Below are 23,377 nucleotides of genomic sequence, written 5' to 3'. Positions count from 1 at the left end.
CCCCATTTTGGACACAGGGTGCCAGAGGAGGCGTCCGTCCGTTCTCTCCCCCCGCCCCCCACAGCCGGCCCGAGGAGGAGAACCACAATGCTAATCCGGCCCTCGAAAAAATCCAGTTTGACACCGCTGATTTAGGCCCTTAAACTGCCATCCAGGACAAGACAAACAGTCAGATGTAAGGGACCTTATCCAAACTATTCAATAAAATTGCATCGCCCTTGGGAGTACAGAGGTTGACTGTCAAATGCAGGCCCGCCTGGAAGTTTTTTGTACTTACATTTAAAAGTGGCCAAACCAGGTAGGAGCACAGCACCAGCCCAAGCACGCACGCACGCACGCACGCAGATACACACACACACACACACACACACACACACACACACACACACACAGTGCTTCTCCACTGAAAGTTCAACAATTATTACACTCCCGTGGAGTTCACCCTTCACTCATCCAGGATGCCTGCAGCCCAGGGGTGGGTTCTACTTACCTTTACTATGGGTTTGCAACGGGGCCGCATGCATGCATGCATGCGCTTCTGCATATGCGCAGAAGTGTCCTGATGACATCAGGGTCAGTGGACAGAGCCTCCCACCGGTTTTACTACCGGTTCTTGCGAACCGGTCTGAACCAGGGGGCAACCCTCCACTGCTGCAGCCCCGGGAGAAGCCAGTACAACCAGCCCAGCAGAGATTTTGCTGACCAAATGCATCACACTGACTATTGCAGATAAATATTGCTTTCAGGCTGGTTCAGGACGAGGGTGTACGTGTGTGTGTGTGTGTGTGTGTGTGTGTGTGTGTGTGTGTGTGTGTGTGTGTGTTTTGCTTTCTCAGATGCAGCTTAATGTTTTGAAGTCCCAAAGGTGCATTTTTTTTTCAAGAGGCAACTGAACTTCTACAACACAGTCCTTTCAACAGTTCCAAGAATGCTCCACACCAGGTGTGGTGGCTCCGTTGCCTGAGCCTGGGCTATCGACAGATGCAGACTCTGAGAGTGAGGGGGAGGAGTTGGCAAGGCCTTCCTCTCCAGGACCCTCCTCTCTGGCAATGCCTCCAGAGGACACCGAAGGTCAAACGATAGGCTCAGAGCCAAGCACATCCCCGCAGCCACAGGTGGACAGCGACGAGGAAGATAAGTGTTGCTGGACCCTCAACAGAGGTGCAGGGAGAAGCGTGCACAGCAGAGGGGAAGGCGTGCCAGAGATTAGCTGAGTCACTGGACCACACCCCACAGGGTATAAATGTGGGTGTGGTGGCCGGTTCAGTTTGTGACGAGCAAAAACTGGAAATACTCCATGATCTCTGCGTTACTGGACTTTGCCTGCTTTATCGGACTGCATTTGGACTAATCCCTGTATTATTGACACTGCCTGTTTTATCAGAATGCTGCAGTCTAATCTTTGTTTTGTGTGAGTAAAGTCTGAATTGGCAGCTAGCCACTGGGTTGCTGCCAGCTTTATCATCAAAGAGTTTTGTCGTGTGGCTTATTAACTCCGGGCCGTCTGTGGGGGTGTGTGCGTGGTACGGGGACAGAACATCAGGGGTGAAATCTACTTACCTTCCTTACCGGTTCAGAAGTGCGCACGCCGTGCACGTCACGTGCGCATGCAGACCTTCTGTGCATGCACAGAAGGTAAAAAACACATTACTTCCTGGTTAAAACCAGGAAATAATGATACCCGGCTGGGTGGGTGGGCGGAGCTTTGCTCTGTCATCACTACCGGATCGCCGAACCAATGGCCAAGATCACTACCGGACCGGGTGATCCGGTCCGATCCGGGAGCATTTCACCCCTGCTCCACACCCATTTGCACCACTCAGGTGACCCTGATGACACAGATAAACCTCCAGGTGACCTTAACGACTCACTGAAAGGATGCAAATGACCAGCTTTTCTGCAAGGAGTATAAATCCTTCCGTTCCCCACCATCCAGTCAGAGCTGAAGAAGCTTCTCGGATGAGAAGTGAAATGTCTTCAAAGAAAAACCAGAAAGTCCAGTTGCCTCCTGAAAAAGCATCTTTGGGACAACAATGAACCTGGATGACTGAGAATCTCCATACACATTTAACGTTTTGATGGTTGTCATTTCTGCCAGAGCTTTCCTCTGGGTCTCATTCCAAATCCACCCCTTGCACATGCTCCCCGCGCATGCATGCATGCCCCCCACATCCCCCCCGTGCATGCGCTGCAAAGACCCAAAGACCAGCTGGCCAGCGGGAGGCGCGCTCGCATGTGCAGCAGAGCTGAACTGGGGTGACGGCTCGCGTGCCATCAAAGAGGGCACTGTGTACCATCTCTGGCACGCGCGCCATAGGTTCATCATCACAGTCTTAGTTGCTCTTCTCGGAACTTTTTCCAAAGTCTCAACATCCTTTATGCTTATTCTTTCTGGAAGTTGGAAGAGTTTTAGCTTTAACCGGTGAGTTTCTTGCTTTCCAGTAAACTTTGCTGTATACATACTGCATAGTGGTACTGTACAAGAAAGTACATGTGATGGAGGGGGCCTCGATGGACCATAACCTTATCTCTTTTACAATCTACTAGAACAAATAAGCCTCACGAGCAGTTTACACTAAACTGTTTTTATTTACATAAAATAAAACAAGGTCTATTCAAAAAGAATATTAGATGTCATTCTCTTTCTTAACTGTCTTGTCAGCTCTCTGGTGCAATCGGTCTATACGATTGGAGTTCGGGCTTTTCTTCCTCAGAAGGAAGAGGCTTTAGTGACTTCAGCTCTGCCTCTGATCCCGAAGCCCAGAGAGAGAAATCTGCTGGCAAGCATCTCCTTTTATACTGTCACAGTGGCAGTTAGGGGAGGGCATAGAAAAGCCCGGGAGATTCAAATCCAGGAGCTGCTCTCTGATTGGCTTATTTAATTGTCTAAGCCAAAGGCCATTAATAGGCACAGCAACTGTGAGGGAATTTTTCTCTCATAGTACAGTATTGTTCAGTACACATAGTGGTACCGTACAGAGCTCTCCTATGGAGCTCTGACATGGGAATATATACCTGTCTCATCTGATGGGCAGCAGGTGAATTAAATATTACTCTCCAGAACTGCAGCCCCCATGGACTGTATCATCCAGCAGCTGAGCATTAATCAAGTGGGCTGATGGAATGAGAATTGATCTTCAACCATATCTGGAAAGACACAAGTGCTACAAAAGGGTTGCTCAGTGTTTCACACACAAACACGCACGCATGTACACACACACACACACCAGGGGTGGGTTCTACTTACCTTTACTACTGGTTCGCAACAGGATCGCATGCGCGCACTCGCTTCACTTGCATGCGCTCCTTGCTTCTGCATATGCACAGAAGCTTCTGTGCATGTGCAGATTGCCGATGACGACATCCGAGGCAGTGGGCAGGGCCTCCCGCCAGTTTTACTACCGGTTCTTGCGAACCGGTCCGAACCGGGGGCAACCCACCACTGACACACACACACACACACAATGTAAATTGGAGTTTTGGGTCCTGGCTGCGACTTCTGAGACAAAGACAAGCGTGCTCAATCCAACAGATCTAGTCCTATGGTAAAGGGAAAAAAATTATTTAACTATTTGACAAACTTTCGAATAGGAAGTTTGAAGATGTATTTGGGAAAACGCAGCCATCGAGTAGATACTGTCAGAAAAAATTGCTCCAAGTTTAACATATTCAGCGGAGCTGATCAAGATTTGCCATAAAATCCAAACCTTTAAACAGTTGCCTTGGGAGTCACAGAAGTTTTCAATTATGTATAACTTCTGACCATTAATAATAGAACTTTTAAAGAGCACGCTATGAAAATCGTCTCCGATTCCTACTTAACTCTCGTTAGTTGAAAACAAAACCCCTAATATTGCAAGTTGACGATCTAATTTACATTCCCTGCCCAGTCTTATCTTTATTTTCTTGCCTTTCTAAACGCTGCCTGACCTCCCACACTAAAGTAAGAAAGTGAATCTGTTTCCTTTTTAAGATGGAACTGGAGGGCCTCAAAAGAACATTAAATGTCCATCGTTGGAAAGCAACTAGGACATAGATTTGGGGGCTAAGTAACCGAGATAGAACAATGTCCTTAATTTGATTCCAAGCTGAAGCAAAAAAAAAAAGGTCAGGCTACATCTTACAAGTCTTGAGGGTGCTTTCAAAGAGCACATCCCTCTATGGCAAGAATGGCCATTCAATTTCTCTGCTGCGCTTTGGTAGCCGAGGACCCCAGCAAGAGCTGCCAGTTCTTGGCCTGTCAGCTGCCAGCAGGGAAGAAATCAGAGACAGATTCATTGTTTCATTCATTGAGTCTATCGTCTGCACCTCTATAACTGTTTGGTTTGGTTCTGCAACCCAGCAAGACAGACACAGACTTCAGAGGATAATTAGAACTGCAAAAAAACAATGGCTACCAACCTGCCTTCCATGGAGGACCTGTATACTGCATGAGTCAAAAAGAGGGCTGTGAAAATATTTACAGACCCCTCGCATCCTGGACATAAACTGTTTCAACTCCTACCCGCAAAACGACACTATAGAGCACTGCACCCCAGAACAACTAGACACAAGGACAGTTTTTTCCATCACTCTGCTAAACAACTAATTCCTTCAACACTGTCAAACTAGTTACTAAGTCTGCATTACTATTAATAGTCTCATTGTTCCTATCACCCATCTCCTCCCACTTATGACTGCATGACTGTAACCTTGTTGCTGGTATCCTTACGATTTATATTGACTGTTTCCTAATACGATTTGATTGCTTATTTGTTCCTTATGACTATCATTAAGTGTTGTACCTTATGATTCTTGATGGACGTATATTTTCTTTTATGTACACTGAGAGCATATGCACCAAGACAAATTCCTTATGTCACACTTGGCCAATAAAGAATTCTATTCTATTCTATTCTATTTTGGCCCATAGCAGTGTGTTGATGCCCACTTGCAACTCTGCCATTGCAGTTCGAATCAGTCTTAATATCTTAAGACTTAATACCTCTCCAAAGGTATCCGTTACAATAAGATTGTGGGTCAGAAATGTTGTTGCTCTACTTCCGATCTCCCCCGTATTGCTACCTAACTTCTCCCACGCCTCCCTTAATATTTTTTTTAAAAGCTGGGAAAAGAGCTAGAAATGGTGAGAAGAACAGAGTTCTTAAATGTTCTGTGCAGATAAGTCCAAGCAGCTTCCCCACGTAGGAACAAGCTGGCTAAAACAGCCTTTGATTTCTGCTCAGGTGCGCAGTGCGTTCTACTCCTGATATTATCACAAACCAGCAATGCTTTATCTAGTGAACTCCTTGTTTCCTTGTTTTTTTAAAATCAGAAACAGATCCCCTCCAGGTTTGCCAACAGTGCTTTTTGCCATAATGCTATTTACAACAAAACTATAATGATGTAAAATCGCAGGTTCCAAAATCTATTCTTTAGAAGAATAAATAAAAGGCCTGGAACAATCGAAGAAGAGAAGCGGTTGGCTGGAATGAAAACAAAGGAGAGCAGGGGAGTCAAACTCAAGGCTCGGGGGATGGATCCGGCCCACAGGGTGCATCGATCAGCCCCACGGGGCCGCACTGGAAAAAATGAAGGATTGGTCCGTGGTGCCTCTGACGGAGGGTTGCAGGAGGCTGTTGCAGCTGAAAATGGAGCTCGCGAGGGCTGCAGGCGGCTCTCCAGAGCTCCATTTTCACTGGCAGAGGGTTGCAGGAGGCTGTTGCAGCCGAAAACAGAGGTCGGGAGCCAGGGGTGGGCTGCTATGGGTTCGCCCGGGTTCAGGAGAACCCATAGCTAACGTTATGGTCGGTTCGTAGAACCTTCAAATTCCACCCCTGGCTGGCCCCTCTCACCCCTCCCCACCCCTCCCACCCTGCCCCGCCCCTCCCAGGAGTCTCCACATGGCCTATTTTGGATGTGAGGTAAGTGCAGGGCCCGCATGGAGGCTCGGGGAGGGGGAAAAACAGGCCTCCCGGAAGTTCTGGAAGGCCAGAAACAGGCCCATTTCTAGCCTCCAGAGGGACTCCGGAGCCCAGGGGAGGCAGTTTTTGCCCTCCCAGAGGCTCAATGAAAGCCTCCAGAGCCTGGGGAAGGCGAAAACGCCCCCTCCCCGCCGTGGTGCAGAAAGCCAACTAGGCCACACCCACCATAGCCATGCCCACCCAGCAACTGGGCAGAGAACCCGTTGCTAAAATTGTTGAAGCCCACCCCTGTCGGGAGCCCATTTTCACTGGCAAAGCGCTTGGGCCACCACAGGCGCCCTGGCACGAGTGACGTCGAGCTGGTCACGCCCCCCCCTCCCCAAGGTCAAACACAACCCTAATGTGGCCCTCAATGAAATCGGGTTTGACACCCCTGAAGTAGAGTAATGCAGATAAGATGCACACCAGAATCCACAGCTTGGTGGAAAGGACAGATGCATTAATTTCCACACTGACAAGAATGCGAGAGCAGCCTCTTTTCGAGCAACCAAGGGGGAGATGTACACTCCACATGGGAAAGGTGCCAAGATGCCACGGCAGAAGCAAACTTTTCATGTTGCCTTCCCGGGTGGGCTTCTGCCCTTCGGAAGGCGCTTCTGCTTTGACCACCCAATTTTTTTCCTCATTCTATTGGTCCCTAAATTTGCTGAAAAACTCCTTGAGACTTGGACGGATCCTCTGAAAATATGCAAGGATTTTCACATGGATGAAAGGGATCAAAAGCACCACTGGGGGTAATATGTTAAAAATACTACGTCCTGCATCCTTCAATTATCTTTATGGCATCGGTTTTAAAAAAAGGACAACATAAAGCAAATTGTGTTATTACTTTTTTAGCTGTCCTGATAACAATCCACTAAATGCTAATGAAGGTTAACCCTCTCATACTTCTGCTACCACGAAGTAAACCAAACTACTTTTCATGCTGTTATCCTACAGAAGAATATAACTTTATTATGGTCATAGACCAGGAATAGACATCACTGTTTACAATATATTAAAAAATAGTACTGAGATTAATGGTGGATAATAACATCCCTGTTAAGAAAATAAAATAAAGTTAAAGGTTCCCCTCGCACATACATGCTAGTCGTTCCCGACTCTAGGGGGCAGTGCTCATCTCCATTTCAAAGCCAAAGAGCTAGCACTGTCCGGAGAGGTCTCCGTGGTCATGTGGCTGGCATGACTCAACGCCAAAGGCCCACGGAACACTGTTACCTTCCCACCAAAGGTGGTCACTATTTTTCTACTTGTTTTCTTTACGTGCTTTCGAACTGCTAGGTTGGCAGAAGCTGGGACAAGTGACGGGAGCTCATCCCGTTACGCGGCGCTAGGGATTCGAACCGCTGAACTGTCGACCTTTCGATCAACAAGCTCAGCATCTTAGCCACTGAGCCCCCGCGTCCCTTTTAAGAAAATACATGTTCTCAAACAGTTAGGGTTACTCCCTAGTTCACGTATGTGAATAAATATAATTTTCCAAAAATTGTGAGAGATGTCTCCAAAAAATTGGCACAGATTGACAGCTATAATTTTGTATCCAATTTTTTTTCCTTGTGGACATTGCAGCAACACAGAATTTTGCCACTGCACGCGTGGTAGCCGGGTTTGAGCCCTGGAGGAGAAAGCCTACATCAAAAATATTCTGCCATCCCTGGCAAACTCTCTAATAAGGGGATCCTACAATTATTGACGAGAACAAATTGACTGAAATCAAGACTGTACCCAATTTTTTCACTGAGGTTTCTCAGATATGGAAGAGAAGGAACCATTTTCCATTTTCTATATGGAAACCCTCACTCAAACACTCTTGGCAAGAGACAAACTTTTTTTCTTTAAGAAGGAAACTCTCTCTCTCTCTCTCTCTCTCTGTGTGTGTGTGTGTGTGTGTGTGTGTGTGTGTGTGTGTGTCTGTCTGTCTGTCTGTCTGTCTGTCTCTTTCTCTCTGTCTCTCTCTCCCCCCCGTCTGTCTCTCTCTGTGTCTGTCTCTGTGTGTGTGTGTGTGTGTGTGTGTCTCTCTCTCTGTCTCTCTCTCTCTGTCTGTCTCTCTGTCTCTGTCTGTCTCTCTGTCTATCTGTCTGTCTGTCTCTGTATCTCTCTCTCTCTGTGTCTCTCTGTCTCTCTCTCTCTTTCTCTTTCTCTCTCTCCCCCCCTCTGTCTGTCTCTCTCTGTGTCTGTCTCTCTGTGTGTGTGTGTGTGTGTGTGTGTGTGTCTTTCTCTCTCTGTCTGTCTCTCTCTGTCTCTCTCTCTCTCTCTGTCTGTCTCTGTGTGTGTGTCTGTCTGTCTGTCTCTGTCTCTCTCTCTGTCTCTCTGTCTCTCTCTCTGTCTCTCTCTCTGTGTGTGTGTCTGTCTGTCTGTCTCTCTGTGTGTGTCTCTGTCTGTTTGTCTATCTGTCTCTGTATTTCTCTCTGTCTCTCTCTCTCTGTCTCTCTGTGTGTGTGTGTGTGTGTCTGCCTGTCTGTCTGTCTCTCTCTCTGTCTCTCTCTGTCTCTCTCTGTCTCTGTCTCTCTTTCTCACTCTCTCTCTCCCCCCCTCTGTCTCTGTCTGTCTGTCTCTCTCTCTCTGTCTCTCTCTGTCTCTCTCTGTCTCTGTCTCTCTTTCTCACTCTCTCCCCCCCTCTGTCTCTCTCTGTCTGTCTGTCTGTCTCTCTCTCTGTTTGTGTGTGTCTCTCTCTCTCTGTATCTCTCTCTCTCTTTTGGCTGAGTGACTCATTTTCAAGGAAATTTATCCACGTTTACGCTGCACATCTTGAGTAACATTAGCCAGCTTGGGGTGTTACATATTTAGGTACGATTACATCACCGGAACCTCAGCTTCCCAATGGGTGGCCCAAATTTAAGGACAATGCAGAAAATTCAGGCCCGTTTATTGCCGGCAGACGGGCTTTGATTCAGGGGGAGGGGTGCACAGGGGAGATAGAGGGAGAATGAATCCCCATTTGTTTGGAAGGGAAAGAAGAAAAAGAACGGAGGGCTTTGTGGTAGTTTTGCTCCTGGTCCACTTGAAAGGCTGGCGGGTGAGAACCTCCACCTCCACACAGACACACATACCCCTTGGGAAAGGAAATGTGTGGGCAGCTGGCAGCAGGCCAGCAATGCTGACATCCCAGCTACCCTCAAGGGCCTCCGGGTGCTGTGGGCGTGGGTCTAAAGAGCCCAGCAGGAGTGACCTGGAGGGAGGGCAGAAACGGGCAAGAGGAAGCCAGCGCAGAGATGAGCTTGCACCTGGAAGGAAGAGCAAAGGCACCAACTTCTCACCATGTCTCCTCGCACGGGGGGCCCCCTAAGAGCTACTGTCATTCTTGGGAGTGGAGAGAGGGAAATGTCAGTCCCTACTGGCTTTCGCTACTGAGAAATCCCTTCCCTTCTCCTTTTCTTCTTCTCAGGTTAAAAAGAAATAAAATAAAAAAGAACACCCACAAAGACCTGGTATGCCCTTCACGAGCCTTTCAAGCACACCAGCAACCTGGGAAGGGAGTTGGATGATGGGAGCAGTAAACCTGAAGTCAATTCTGCCCGGCCATCCTGGCTTTCCCTTCCCCCGCTGGGCCATGAGATTGGGAAGGGATGGGTAAGGGCAGGGCAAGTCACGGAAATAGCTTTCCTCGCAGAAAGGGGGACGTTCTACAGATTGAGTCTGTCGTCTGCACCTCTGTAACTGTCTGGTTTAGTTCTGCAACCCAACAAGACAGACACAGACTTCAGAGGATAATTAGAACTGCAGAAAAAACAATGGCTACCAACCTGCCTTCCATTGAGGACCTGTATACTGCACGAGTCAAAAAGAGGCTGTGAAAATATTTACAGACCCCTCGCATCCTGGACATAAACTGTTTCAACTCCTACCCTCAAAACGACGCTGTAGAGCACTGCACACACCAGAACAACTAGGCACAAGGACAGTTTTTTTCCCCAACATCATCACTCTGCTAAACAAATAATTCCCTCAACACTGTCAAACTATTCACTAAGGCTGCATTACTATTACTATTAGTCTTCTCATCGTTCCTATCACCCATCTCCTCCCACTTGTGACTGTATGACTGTAACTTTGTTGCTGGTATCCTTAAGATTTATATTGACTGTTTCCCTATGACTATAATTAAGTGTTGTACCTTATGATTCTTGACAAATGTATCTTTTCTTTTATGTACACCGAGAGCATATGCACCAAGGACAAATTCCTTGTGTGTCTAATCACACTTGGCCAATGAAGAATTCTGTTCTGTTCTGTTCTGTTCTGTTCTGTTCTGTTCTGTTCTGTTCCGTTCCGTTCCATTCCGTTCTGTTCCGTTCCATTCCATTCTATTCAGAAGCTAGTTGCGACAGAGATAGGGAAAATCACTCCTGGCTTTTTCCAAAGGAGATTAATCTGAGTCTTCTCAGAGGTCGCATCTCAGACTCTCCTCCATAAGGTGTTGTGATGACTAGGCTTACTGAGTCATTACAAGACACAATTAGTTCCAACTGAGAAACAGAGGCACTTGGGCCTTTTTGCAGGAAAGCAACATTGCTAACTCTGTTTCCAGTCGGCATCTCTTGTTTGTTTCTGAACTTCGTGGGGCTTTGCCAAGTAAGGCCTTTGGCAAGGTGTCAAAGAAGATAACGGTTGGTGATTATCCTGAAGGACTTCTTCCAAAGGACTTGTTTTGCAACTAATTGGGACTCAGCTGGGAATGAACGTAATTCTCAGCTGTTACAATAAAATACAATCAAATAGGTTTGTTTGGGACTAATTGTGTCTTATAATGACTCAGTAAGCCTAGGTCACAACACACAGCTTCCCCCGCCTTTCCCCCAGGAGGGGCTTAGATGAAGGCCATGTCCTGCGAATGCCCAGGCCAAAGCCCATCAGCCCTGCAGCTCTGGAGGTCTCAGGTAGAAGGGCCAGAGATGGGCTTCCTTGTGCACCACCTGGTCTTACTGAGGAAAACCTCTGCCTTTTTATGTGCATACTTCTTTAAAAAGTTTTCCACAGCAATTGCAGAACCTCTAAGCATAATTTTTGAAAAATCTTTCAGTACCAGCACCTTGCCCTACCAATGGTCACAAGCCAGGGTCATCCCTATCTTCAAAAAGGGAGACCCTAGCCTAGTTGAAAATTACAGACCAATTTCTTTATGTTGCATCACCTGCAAAGTCATGGAATCAATTATTAACCAATCTATTACCCTACACCTAGAGACTAACAACCTACTTTCTAATAAACAATTCAGTTTCGGGGAAAAATTATCCTGTAATCTACAACTACTACCTTGCAAAAACATATGGACTACACATCTCGATCAGGGCAAAGCAATAGACCCAGTTTACATAGACTTCTGTAAAGCTTTTGATTCAGTGGTACACGACAAATTACTTCTAAAACTAAAATCCTATGGCATTTCTGGACTCCTACATAAATGGATAGCTGCCTTCCTGTCAAACAGACAACAAGTGGTCAAAATAGGAAGTGCTCTATCAAATCCTGTACATGTTAATAGCGGGGTTCCCCAAGGCAGTATCTTGGTCCAACACTCTTCATACTTTACATAAATGACCTTTGTGATCATATTAAAAGCAACTGTGTCCTCTTTGCTGATGATGTTAAACTATTCAACACCACCGACAATGCAACTACCCTTCAAAAAGACCTTGATTATGTGTCAGTTTGGTCTAACACGTGGCAACTCCAAATATCAACCAACAAATGCTCTGTCTTGCACATTGGCAAAAAAAAATCAAAACATAAATACAAATTAGATGGACATGACCTTGTAGATGACCCTCACTCTGTCAAGGACCTTGGAGTACTCATTTCTAATTATCTAAGTGCCAAAGCCCACTGTAACAACATTGCCAAAAAGGCATTAAGAGTTGTTAACCTAATCTTGCGTAGTTTCTTCTCTGGTAATGTTGTACTACTAACTAGAGCATACAAAACATTTGCTAGACCAATTCTCGAATACAGCTCATCTGTCTGGAACCCGCACTGCATATCGGACATAAATACAATCGAGAGAGTCCAGAGATATTTTACGAGAAGAATCCTCCATTCCTCTAACCTCAATAAAATACCTTATGCCACCAGACTTCAAATTTTGGGCTTAGACAACTTAGAACTACACCAACTTCAGTCTGACCTAAGCATAGTACATAAAATTATCTGCCACAATGTACTACTTCCTGTCAATGACTACTTCAGCTTCAACCACAACAATACATGAGCAAATAATAGATACAAACTCAAGGTAAACTGTTCCAAACTCGATTGCAGAAAATATGACTTCAATAACAGAGTGGTCAACGCCTGGAATGCACTACCTGACTCTGTAGTTTCTTTCCCAAACCCCAAATCTTTAACCTTAAACTGTCTACTGTTGACCTCATCCCATTCCTAAGAGGTCTGTAAGGGGCATGCATAAGTGCACCAGCGTGCCTACCGTCCCTGTCCTAATATTCCTTTTTACTTACTCTTTTCATGTATTCCTTTTTACTTACTCTTTGGCTGCTGCAAACCAGGATGGTCACAGCCCTGACAGCATCCCCATTCTGCCAAGGGGCTTTTGAGTAAGCCATGTTGGCCACCAAGCCAGACATTGCTTTGAAACAGCGTCTTATAATGAACAGGCAGCGATTATTAACTATCCTCAACATTGCCTCTATAGTAAGACAATTAAAGTTGAATTAGTGTGTAACCTACTGTGACATTTATTATTATATAAGTTGATTCCAGTAATCAGATGTTGACTTTCTAGAATATATTTTCCAAATATTATACTAAATGTGAGATCATATATAACACTTACCTTGTCAAAATGTTGTTTGGTGTAAATTAAATTATTGACAGCAATATAATTTTCTGCACACTTTATTATTTTGATACATTTATTGTCAGCAGACAATGGCTTATCACCAGATTTGGAATTCAGAGATGGGGGTGGGAAAATTCAGTTTAATGTTTATTCTCCGTACTTTCTTCAGTAATACTTCTGCTAAGATAAATGTGTTAAGAGTTGGGGTGGTTATTGCATTAGAATTCCATTTGGACATTTATGGCCCCTAAATTAGGCTTCCAGATATGGCCTGGCCTTGTAGATACAGATACAGATTAACAGAGTTGGAAGGGACCTTGTAGGTCATCTAGTCCAACCCCCTGCCCAAGCGGAGACACTACACCATTTCTGACAAATGGCAGTCCAATCTCTTCTTGAAAGCCTCCAGTGATGAAGCTCCCACAACTTCTGAAGGCAACTTCTGTTCCATTGGTTGATTATTCTGTCAGAAAGTTCCTCCTTATTTCCAGGTTGAATCTCTTCTTGATCAGTTTCCATCCATTATTCCTTGTCTGGCCTTCAGGTGCTTTGGAAAATAGCTTGACCCCCTCCTCTCTGTGTGAGCCCTTCAAATATTGCTATCATATCTCCCCTGGTCCTTCTCTTCACTAGACTAGCCCTGCTCAGTTCCTGCAACCATTCTTCGTATGTTTTAGTCTCTAGTCCCCTAACCATCTTGATTGCTCTTCTCTGCACTTTTTCTAAAGTCTCAACATTCTTTTTATAGTGTGGTGACCAAAATTAGGTGTGGTCTTACTAGGGCTTTATAGAATGGTATTAGCACCTCCCTTGATCTTGATTGTATCTCTCTGTTAATGCAATTTAGGATTGCATTGGCTTTTTTGGCTGTCGCTGCACATATTTAGCTGGTTGTCCACTAAGACTCCAAGATCCCTCTCACAGTTACTGATATTAAGCCTGGTTTCACCCAGTTTATATGTGTATTTTTGGTTTTTCTTACCCAAGTGTAAGACTTTACTTTTCTCTACATTGAATTTCATTTTGTTAGATAGGGCCCAGGGTTCAAGTCTGTCAAGATCCATCTGGATCTTGAGCCTACCTTCTAGGGTTTTGGCTATTCCTGCCAGCTTAGTATCATCCACAGATTTGATAAGTTCCCCTTCTATTCCCTCATCTAAGTTGTTTATGAAGATATTAAACTGATTGTTCAGTTTGATCCTACAGTTCCATTGGCTGCAACCAAATCTTCAATAGATTTTTCCAGGAAACTGCAGCTGCATTTCGAAACCTTGTAGGGATTCTTGTGGTTTGAAGAGCTCGAGAAGAATGCCTTGATAGCCAATAACTGTAAACTCTGTTCTACAGGAGTCTGTTGGGTTTAGATTTGTCAGCCAAGACATGTTCACAACCACCCCTGTGTCAATGAGGACCTGGTTTGTGGGGGCAATAAACTGACTTTGTATAAAATATACAAAAGTATGAAGGCTATTGCTTAACGCATTGTAAGCTGCCCTGAGTCTCCGGAGAAGGGCGGCATATACAAATAAATAAATAAATAAATAAATAAATAAATAAATAAATAAATAAATAAATAAATAAATAAATAAATAAATAAAAATTAAAAAAAATCACTGGAGAGGATTCTGAAGCCTCTAAGAGAGGCTCCGTCCCAAAGAAGAGGCTCCAGTAGCATAGGACCAAACCCCAAGTCCTAAAAGCCCCAGAGAAGGCAAGCAATGAGCTCCACTTTTCCAGGGAACCTGTTCCTGCAGATGCCCATGTTTAAAACTTCCACTCATGAGGAAATAGCCAGGCGTGTGTGGGGTACGGTGCAGGGATGGGTTCTAAATTTTTTTACTACCGGTTCTGTGGCCGTGGCTTATTTTGTGGGCGTGGCTTGGTCATGTGACAGTGGGAGTGGCTTCATGGTCATGTGACTGGGTGGGCATGGCCAACTCAATGCCACTCACGTCAAGGGGTCCCTCGCCTGGCCCCTCCCCTCCCAGCCATTCCTTGTCACACACAGCCTCAACGTATCTATAGTTCTGTAAAAATGTCGTTCACCTTTTTTTCAACTTTATTATCTACATACTATAGATGTACTTTCATGGACCACTGAAAGGAGGAAATGGCTCACATGCTTTGCCCAAGAATGTGATAGGCAACAGGTTTTTAAGGGGCTGCCAGAAAGAATATATAGGCAATGCATTTTCAAAAGCAGCAGAAGGCAAAACAAGAAGCAATGGATGGAAACTGAACAAAGAGAGAAGTTAATTTTTCTCCTAAAACTAAGGAGAAACTTCCTGACATTGAGAACCAATATAGGTGCAGAAATATTTCAGTCATAATTTCACATATAAAATAGCCATTCGTGCATATTGTTCAAAACAGTAATTACTATTACGGCTGATGTTTGACAGCAAGCGTAAAAGTCAAAGATCACAAGAGTGCTTCTTTCTCTGTATGCATACAAAACATCACATACCAGGAATAGCATATTAAGATGGACTTATGCAACCTGATGTACAAAATAAACACACACATATTTATGCTCTGGACTATAGACATTGAATGCATGTAAATCCCTGAAAAGTATGTGGTAGCCCTGGGCAAAAGAAAGGCAGTAAAATCATTCTAGGTGTAGGGACAGTGTAAAATATTAACACATGATAAATAATGGAACAATTAAAAATAATAGCACAGAGTTTTCTCTCTCTCTCTCCCTTCCTTCCTCTTTCTCTCTCTCTCTCTTTTTCTCTCTTTCTCTGTCTTTTTGGGGGGAGGGTGTTTGTGGCTATGACAACTACTTTCAAAATTGTTACTGGATATTTCCTGTTACATGAAACTGCTAAAAGGCTTTTGCAGTCATATAATGCAACAAAACATTTTTTAAATGGTAAAAGTAAACTGACATATGAAGCTACTTCTAAATAACTATGTAAGAGAGGAATAAATCTTTTTCTGAAAATTACTGGTGCAAATACACAAAATTAGAGCTGTAATGTGTGGTAATATTATTTATAATAGAATTTTGATGGAGGAAATAGAGTAGCAAGGAGATTGACACATTGAGAACTACATGAAAGGAACACGAAAGTGATAAAGTCACTGTATATGAGTTGGGTAACTATATAAATTTGTTTAATAAATACAGTGGGAAAGGTCTTTGGGGATTCCAGAATTTACATGACACTAATTGGATTTTTTTTTTTGAAAAAAGTTTTTTATTATTTTTTTAAAAACATAAACATAAAACACATCTTTTCCAAAATGAAGCATTGATCCGGTCACAGATTCATACAAATCACTAACAAATCTTAATTTTCAATTAACACAACTTAATATTTTACTCAGTTATTTCCCTCAATTTTATCTATTTAACTATGCCATTATCCCAAAAACCTATTACTTAAATCTTAAAACCTAACCAAATATCATTCCATTTTTCTCTTTCTTTTTACTTAGATGGATATATTTTAAAAATATAAATCATTACAGTTATTATAAGCATTCAAAACATATTTAATTCCAACACAATCATTTTATTTTTACTATTAAACTCAACATTATCATCTTTGTTTCTCTTATTAAACCCAACTTAATTGGATTTTTGATCTCCCTTTTATTTTGAGACATAATGGACTAGTTTTACACTGTAACTAAATTACACAAGAGAATGTAGTATATATACCAAAAATAATTCAAAAACAATTTAATCTGATACATTGGGTTAAGTGATGTAGGGCTTGATCTAATTTCAGGCAAGTTCAAGCCTCTGTTAAGAGATACCTTCATTCTTTCTCTCTCTCTCCCTTCCTTTTTCTTTTTCTTTCTCTTTCTTCCTCTCTTTCTTTGTCTCTTTCTTTCTTCTCTTTCTCTCTCTTTCTTTCTTTCTCCCTCCCTTTCTCCTTCCTTCCTTCCTGTGAAGAACCCCAGAAGATCTTTGGTAGGAGGAAGAAAAGTCAGATGCCCATTGATCATCTGGCATTCTTAGAGCTCCACTATTGATTAGCTTAGCCTGAGCAAGGATAGCTAGTGCAGACACTTACAATAAGCTCTCAACTCAAGCTCAGTGCACCTGGGGATCTCCCTAAACAGTGAGGATTTCTTTGTTTCTTTCTCCCTTGAAGCCCTCCCTCACCCCCGCAGCCCGTTTTTGCTTCCAGGGGGCTGCAGGGAGTCTTGCTAGGCACCCCCCATGCCCCATTTTGGCCTTAGCAAGCCTCCCTGCAGCCCCTGGGAGCCAAAATGGGGTGCGGGGGGGGGAATCCTGTAAGGGGCGGGGCAGGTAAGGTCATGAGCCCGGTGGGGGTGGCGCAGCATCCTCTGGGGGGGGGGGTAGTGCGACTTACCTGTAGGCAGGAGGCGGCAGCTCAGTTAGGGCGCAGGGCAGGCACCACATGGGAAGGCAGCTTAGGCAGGCAAGCCACCCGGGTGGTAAGGAGGAAAAGGAAGTGACTGGGTGGGGTGGGGACCGGTTCAGGGGCATGGCCAGCCAGCAATTAATACCGGTTCTGCGACCCTTTCCAATTTATCGCTTCCGGTCCTCCCGAACCGGTGCGAACCGGTAGCAACCCACCACTGGTGGGGTGGGGTTTGAAGATCTGCCTAGGAGGAAGGGAATGGCTCACCAGGAGATATAAAACTCTTGGAACAAGTGATGGGCTATTGTTCCTAGGGGTAATGGAATGTCAGAATGCCCAGAGGTGGGATTCAGCTGGTTCGCATCAGTTCGAGTGAACCAGATGTTAATTTTAATCTGGTTTGCCGAACCGGTTGTTCCAAGGACTGGCTGACCCTGCCGACCCACCCCACCCCTCCCAGGAGTCTCCACACAGCCTGTTTTGGATGCCAGGTAAGTGCAGGGCGCGTGCCGAGGCTCTGGGAGGGCGAAAAACGGGCCTACCGGAAGTCTGGAAACAGGCCTGTTTCTGGCCTCTGGAGGGCCTCCAGTGCCCAGGGGAGGCCGTTTTCGCCTTCCCAGAGGCTCGAGAAAACCCTCCGGAGCCTGGGGAGGGCAAAAAACGGGCCTACCGGAAGTACCGGAAGTCCGGAAATGGGCCCATTTCCGGCCTCCAGAGGGCATGCGAAGCGAACTGGTTGTTACAACTGGTGAATTCCACCATTGGGAATGCCCATAGAAGCTCTGCTGGGTAAACACGACTGAATGACCTAAATCTAATTTACTGGAAGGCTGCATTAGAACCTTGCAAGTCTGAAAGTACAGTGTTCTCTCTGCCGCTTTTCCCTGCTTGATCAATCAGGGTTGATCCTTGCTACATTTCTGTCTCTGACCACTAAGCCCCCTCAGGACAGGGGTGAAATACTCCCGGTTCGGACTAGATCACCCAATCCGGTAGCAATGGCAGTGGGTGATTTGGAGAACTGGTAGCAAAAATCCCTGCCCCACCCCCATGCCCAGCTAAGCCACGCAATCATCAGAGGCTTTTTTAAAATTATTTTTAAAAGCATTTTTTCTACAACCTCTTCGGCTGAAAAAATGCTTTTAAAAGTAAAAAAAAAAAAAAAAAGCCTCTGATGACCGTGCGGCTCAGCTGGGATCGTCAGAGGCTTTTAAAAGAGCCTTGGTAACACAGTGGTCTAAAGCACCCTGTTATTAACACAGCTGCCTGCAATTACTGCGAGTTCAATTCTCACCAGGCTCAAGGTCGACTCAGCCTTCCATCCTTTCTAAGGTAGGTAAAATGAGGACCCGGTTTGTGGGGGCAATAAGCTGACTTTGTATAAATATACAAAAGTATGAAGGCTATTGCTTAACGCATTGTAAGCCGCCCTGAGTCTCTGGAGAAGGGCGGCATATAAATCAAATTAAAAAAAAAAAAAAAGCATTTTTTTGTACAACCTCTTCGGCTGAAGAGGTTGTAGAAAAAATGGTTTTAAAAGTAAAAAAAAAAGTTGGCCATGCCCACCCATTACCCCCACCACCAAGCCATGCCCACAGAACCGATAGTAACAAATTTCACATTTCACCACTACCTCAGGGCTCTTCCCTCTCTCCTCTGATTGTCCCCTGGGCAGAATTTCTCCCTGCTTTCCTTTCCCCAAGGCCATTCTCACATTCCACTACACTGGGGGCTTTCCGCTGATGAATTCTTGACCCGAGATTGGGCATGTCTCACATACTGTGGCTTCCTGGGCTTTCCAATTCTTTTTGAGGTCAGACAAGATGCATCGGGGCTGCACCACGCTTCTTCTACATGCCAATACGCTGTAGGGCACATGGGGAAAAATGGGGGACAGCAGGAGGAGGCGAAGTGGCCTTATCCCTTAACATCTTGTTATGGTCCCTCATGCTACTGTACTGGTGTGGTTGAAGCAAACAATTTCAGCAAATAAATTTTAAAAAAGCAAAACCAAACTCCATTGTTTCCAATGTAAAAGTCTTCCTCCTAAATGTCTATGGAGATTCTCAGTCATCCAGATCATAGTTGTCCCAAAGGTGATTTTTCAAGAGGCAACTGGACCTTCTGGGTTGTTGTTTGTTTTTGAAGACGTTTCTGAAGAAGCTTCTTGGATGAGAAGCGAAACGTCTTCAAAAAAACCAACAACCCAGAAAGTCCAGTTCCCTCTTGAAAAAGCACCTTTGAGTCTTCCTCCGAAAGCAACAGGCAGAAATGAAAACTAGTAACAAAGAAGGAGAAAGAGAAAGCATCCAGCCTTGTTGATCTTTGATTAGTTGTGACCTCTCATCCATTATCCAATAATTCAATTAAATAACTGGATTATTTAAAACAACTCAAAGGTATAAACTAGACAATTGCCCCAGCAATTCACATGTTTAGGTCTGTTAGTTGTAGAACTCATGAGATCTATTCTCTCTGCCTTTGTCTCTGCTTCTCTCACACACACCCTCTCCTCCCCCCCCACCCACAGAGAGAGAGAGAGAAAGAAAGAGAAAGAGAGAGAGAGTGAGACAGAGAGAGAGAGAGAAAGAGAGAGAAAGAGAGAGACAGAGACAGAGAGAGAGAGAAAGAAAGAGAGAGAGAGACAGAGAGAGAGAAAGAAAGGGAAAGGAGAGAGAAAGAGGGAGACAGAAAGAGAGAGAAAGAAAGAGGGAGAGAGAAAGAGAGAGAGACAGAGAAAGAGGGAGAGAGACAGAGACAGAGAGAAAGGGAGAGAGAGAAAGAAAGAAAGAGGAAGAGGGAGAGAGAGAAAGAAAGAAAGGGAAAGAGAGAGAGAGAGAAAGAGAGAGAAAGAAAGAGAGAGAGAGGAAAGAGAGAGAGAGGGAGGGAGAGAGAAAGAGGGTGAGGGAGGGAGAGAGAGAGAGAGAGAGAAAGAAAGAAAGAGAGAGAGTCAGAGCAACACCAGAGTTCTGGATTCTGGCAAGATGCTTGTTTGTCCCACAGAGCTTTCAGGGGTCTGCTCTCAAAACTGCCCAATGGCTTTGATCTCACGGAGGAAGGCCATTCACTCCTCGCCTTGAGATCATTCCCTTGAGGCCTGGGAGAGCTGCCGTTCCTTGCTTAATCTTGGCGGCGAAGATTTCAGAGTTCCTCTCCAAGCGAAAAAGTCGCGCCAGGAAGAAGAGTGCAAAAAGCAGGAGCAACCGGAGGCTGAAGAAGACAAGGAGAAGATGGCACCGAGGTGGGGAATGGGATGAAGGATCCAGGAAGAAAACAGTCAACAGAAACAGATGCCCCTGCCCAGGAGCTGATGCGGATGCCATAGCAAACTCTTTCATGTCATCCAAAGGCAGCTCCGAAAGGGTTCTGGGTCCCACAACGAAGGCCTAATGGAAGAACAGAAGTCACCAAGGGTATCTGGAGAGGGCCTCGGAGCCGTGCACCCAGGTATGCATCTCAAGGAGCTTAAAGAGCTGCTCACTCTAATCCAGATCTTAGCTCTGATAGTTTCTTCCTGGAACCTTGAAGACTTGGGCCAGGGGAAATCTGCCCAAGATGATGTCTGGACCTCAAACAGAATGATGGCTATCCCTTGTGCCCAGCTTCACTGAAGTCCTCTTCTTTTGGTACATTGCTTCTTTGCTTATTTTGGGTCCTACGTCTCATTCCTTCTAGCCTAGAGGGATTTGCTTCTCCCAAAAAAGGCTATAAGATCTTTTCCCAGAGATGCCATCCTACGTCAAAGAAGGGGAAAGGATGGAATGGGAGCAGAGGAGACTGAGGGGCGGGTGAAGAAAAAATTAAATGTGACGGCCCAAAATCTGGGCAATTGAGTTGGATGTGGCTGTGGCCAGAGCCGGAGTGGGGGGTGGAGGGCTGCCACTCAGCCACAGACCAGACCGCAGCATTGAACAGGGAAGCCCCTCCTCGCTCTGCACCCAGAACTCTTCAAGACTTCATGGTTGCATGTGAGGAGAAAAAAGATCATGTTTTCCGGCTCACTTGCCATTGTGAGTAGATTCAGCTCAGTAAGATGTTTATATCATTTCAGCATTATTTCCATATGAACCAGGCAATCAAATAAGCACTGATTTTAACAAGAAAGCTGCCTTAAGAGAGAACTAGAGAGTTGCTGCTGTTTTATTTATTTATTTATTTATTTATTTATTTATTTATTTAATAATTTTTTAAAAAAATGATTTTACCCTGTTTTTGCCAAAATAAGAAATCCCCTGATAATAAGCGCAATCAGGCTTTTGAGTGCATGGCAATAAGGACAAGTGCTTATTTCAGGGTTCAAAAAAATATAAGTCAAGGTCTTATTTTCGGGAAAACAAGGTAGTACAAATAATCCATCTTCCATTAAACAGTGTGTCATCTGGGTACCAATGTTTGTGCAGTAACAGTTAAAATTTACAATCATATTCATTATTTAATCTATTCTTAACTTAATACCAATACATTAAACATCTAATACTTTACATCCTCTCATTAATTTGCTTAACTCTTATTAACAATTTTCTATATTTTACTCATCTACAAACTGGTTATTCTGCGATATGGGAAATATTTTATCGATGGTTAGAAGACAAATATAAAAATTAGAAATAAAAGTAGCTGTTGTATTATTTACTGAACCTTCAAACGCATTCCAATCATTTTTTTTAAAAAAATGCACTGATATTTTTATACGTCAAAAAAAAGGTCTATTTTAAAAGATCGAATTACAGAACGCTAATATTAAATTCGTTTATTCCTACTGCTTTAAAATCTTTTGCTATTTATCTTTGAAATATAAGGCATTATCCCCATACAGAGTTTATTCTAGCTTGATGAAAGCAATAAGAAACCATGGAAGAGTAATATTTGCTTGTTTGAAAAAGTTTGCGGAAATTTTAATAGATTCGCGGAGTAATTGTGTGCAGGAATTCTAATGTAATAGAATGTGTTCAGTTGTGTACACAGCACAGCTGAACACATTCTATTACATTAAAGCTGTTTTAAAAAACATTCTATTACATTAAAGCTGTTTTTTTTAAAAAAAAAAAACAGCTTTAAACCTCAACCACGGTCGTGATATTTAACGCCGGCCTCTTGTTTTATTTTTTGAACAATTGCGCCTTTGGGCTTTAGAAATCGGGTGGAACATTTTCTAGTTGCAGTTCCTACTTTGACCACAGGGGGGCGAGGGGATTAAAGAGTTTTAAATCAAAATAGAATTTTTCGAAGAGATGAAAATTTGTCAATCCACGTTTAATTCCCATTATTTCCATTTAGCAGGGAATGGATAGGGAAAGCAGCACAGGGGTTATTGGGGAAAAAAAAAACACCCTACACCCACCCACCCACCCATGGAGTGTAATAAAATATAGACTGAAACAGGCAGCAGAAGCGATGCCGCAAGAGCAACTGAGCGGTTATTCCAAGTGAGATGCGTCTGAACTAAGGATTCGTGTATCCGCTTCTGATTTAAGAGTTTCTTCATTATTAGTTAGCGAATGGGGAAAAAATCAAAGCCTGGCGATCCTTTTGCTTGGCACCGTTTGAGCTTCTTCAGCCCCGCAGGGCAAAGGGCCCCCTCCAGATACGTTAAACTAAAGTTCCCATCATCCCCATCCACGCCTGGCTTTTGGAAGGGACCACCCTGAGACCTCCAGATCAAAGGAGGAGAATCCCAGACTGAAAAGAGCCTGGTCGTGCAGCGGACTAAACTACTGTTAAAGTAGCACTTAGCTGCCAGCTGCCTTGCAATTACTGCGAGTTCAAATCTCACCAGGCTCAAGGTTGACTCAGCCTTCCCATCCTTTCGAGGTAGGTAAAATGAGGACCCGGATTGTGGGGGCAATAAGCTGACTTTGTATAAAATAGAACACCGCTTGGGGGCCCCCGAAAGCCCTACTAAGCAGGTAGATATACAAAAGTAGGAAGGCTATTGCTTAAAAGCATTGTAAGCCGCCCTGAGTCTCCGGAGAGGGGGGGGGGAGATCTCCCAGCTACCTGGACCTTGTCATCCTACCAAAGAAAGAACAAGAAGCCAGATCCCTGTCGAGACCTACCGGTCAAGGGAGCCAAATCTGAGCCCTTGATGGGCAAAGGCTCCCGGTGTGCGACGGGACAGCGCTCCATGGGCCGCTGTCTTCTTCGCAGGAACAGGGAATAGGGTTTCGGGCAGGGAGCAGCAGCTGACCCGAGGAGACAGAAGGGAGGCAGGCAGCTCCAAGCAAGGTACCGGAGCCAAGCCAGGGGGTCTCTTCCTTGCAGCACTAGGGGTGTCC

This window comes from Pituophis catenifer, unplaced genomic scaffold (assembly GCF_029215685.1).
Source record: "Pituophis catenifer annectens isolate HBS135680 unplaced genomic scaffold, rPitCat1.0.hap2 SCAF_6, whole genome shotgun sequence".
Classification (NCBI taxonomy): Eukaryota; Metazoa; Chordata; class Lepidosauria; order Squamata; family Colubridae; genus Pituophis; species Pituophis catenifer.
Note: the sequence above shows the minus strand (reverse complement) of the source record.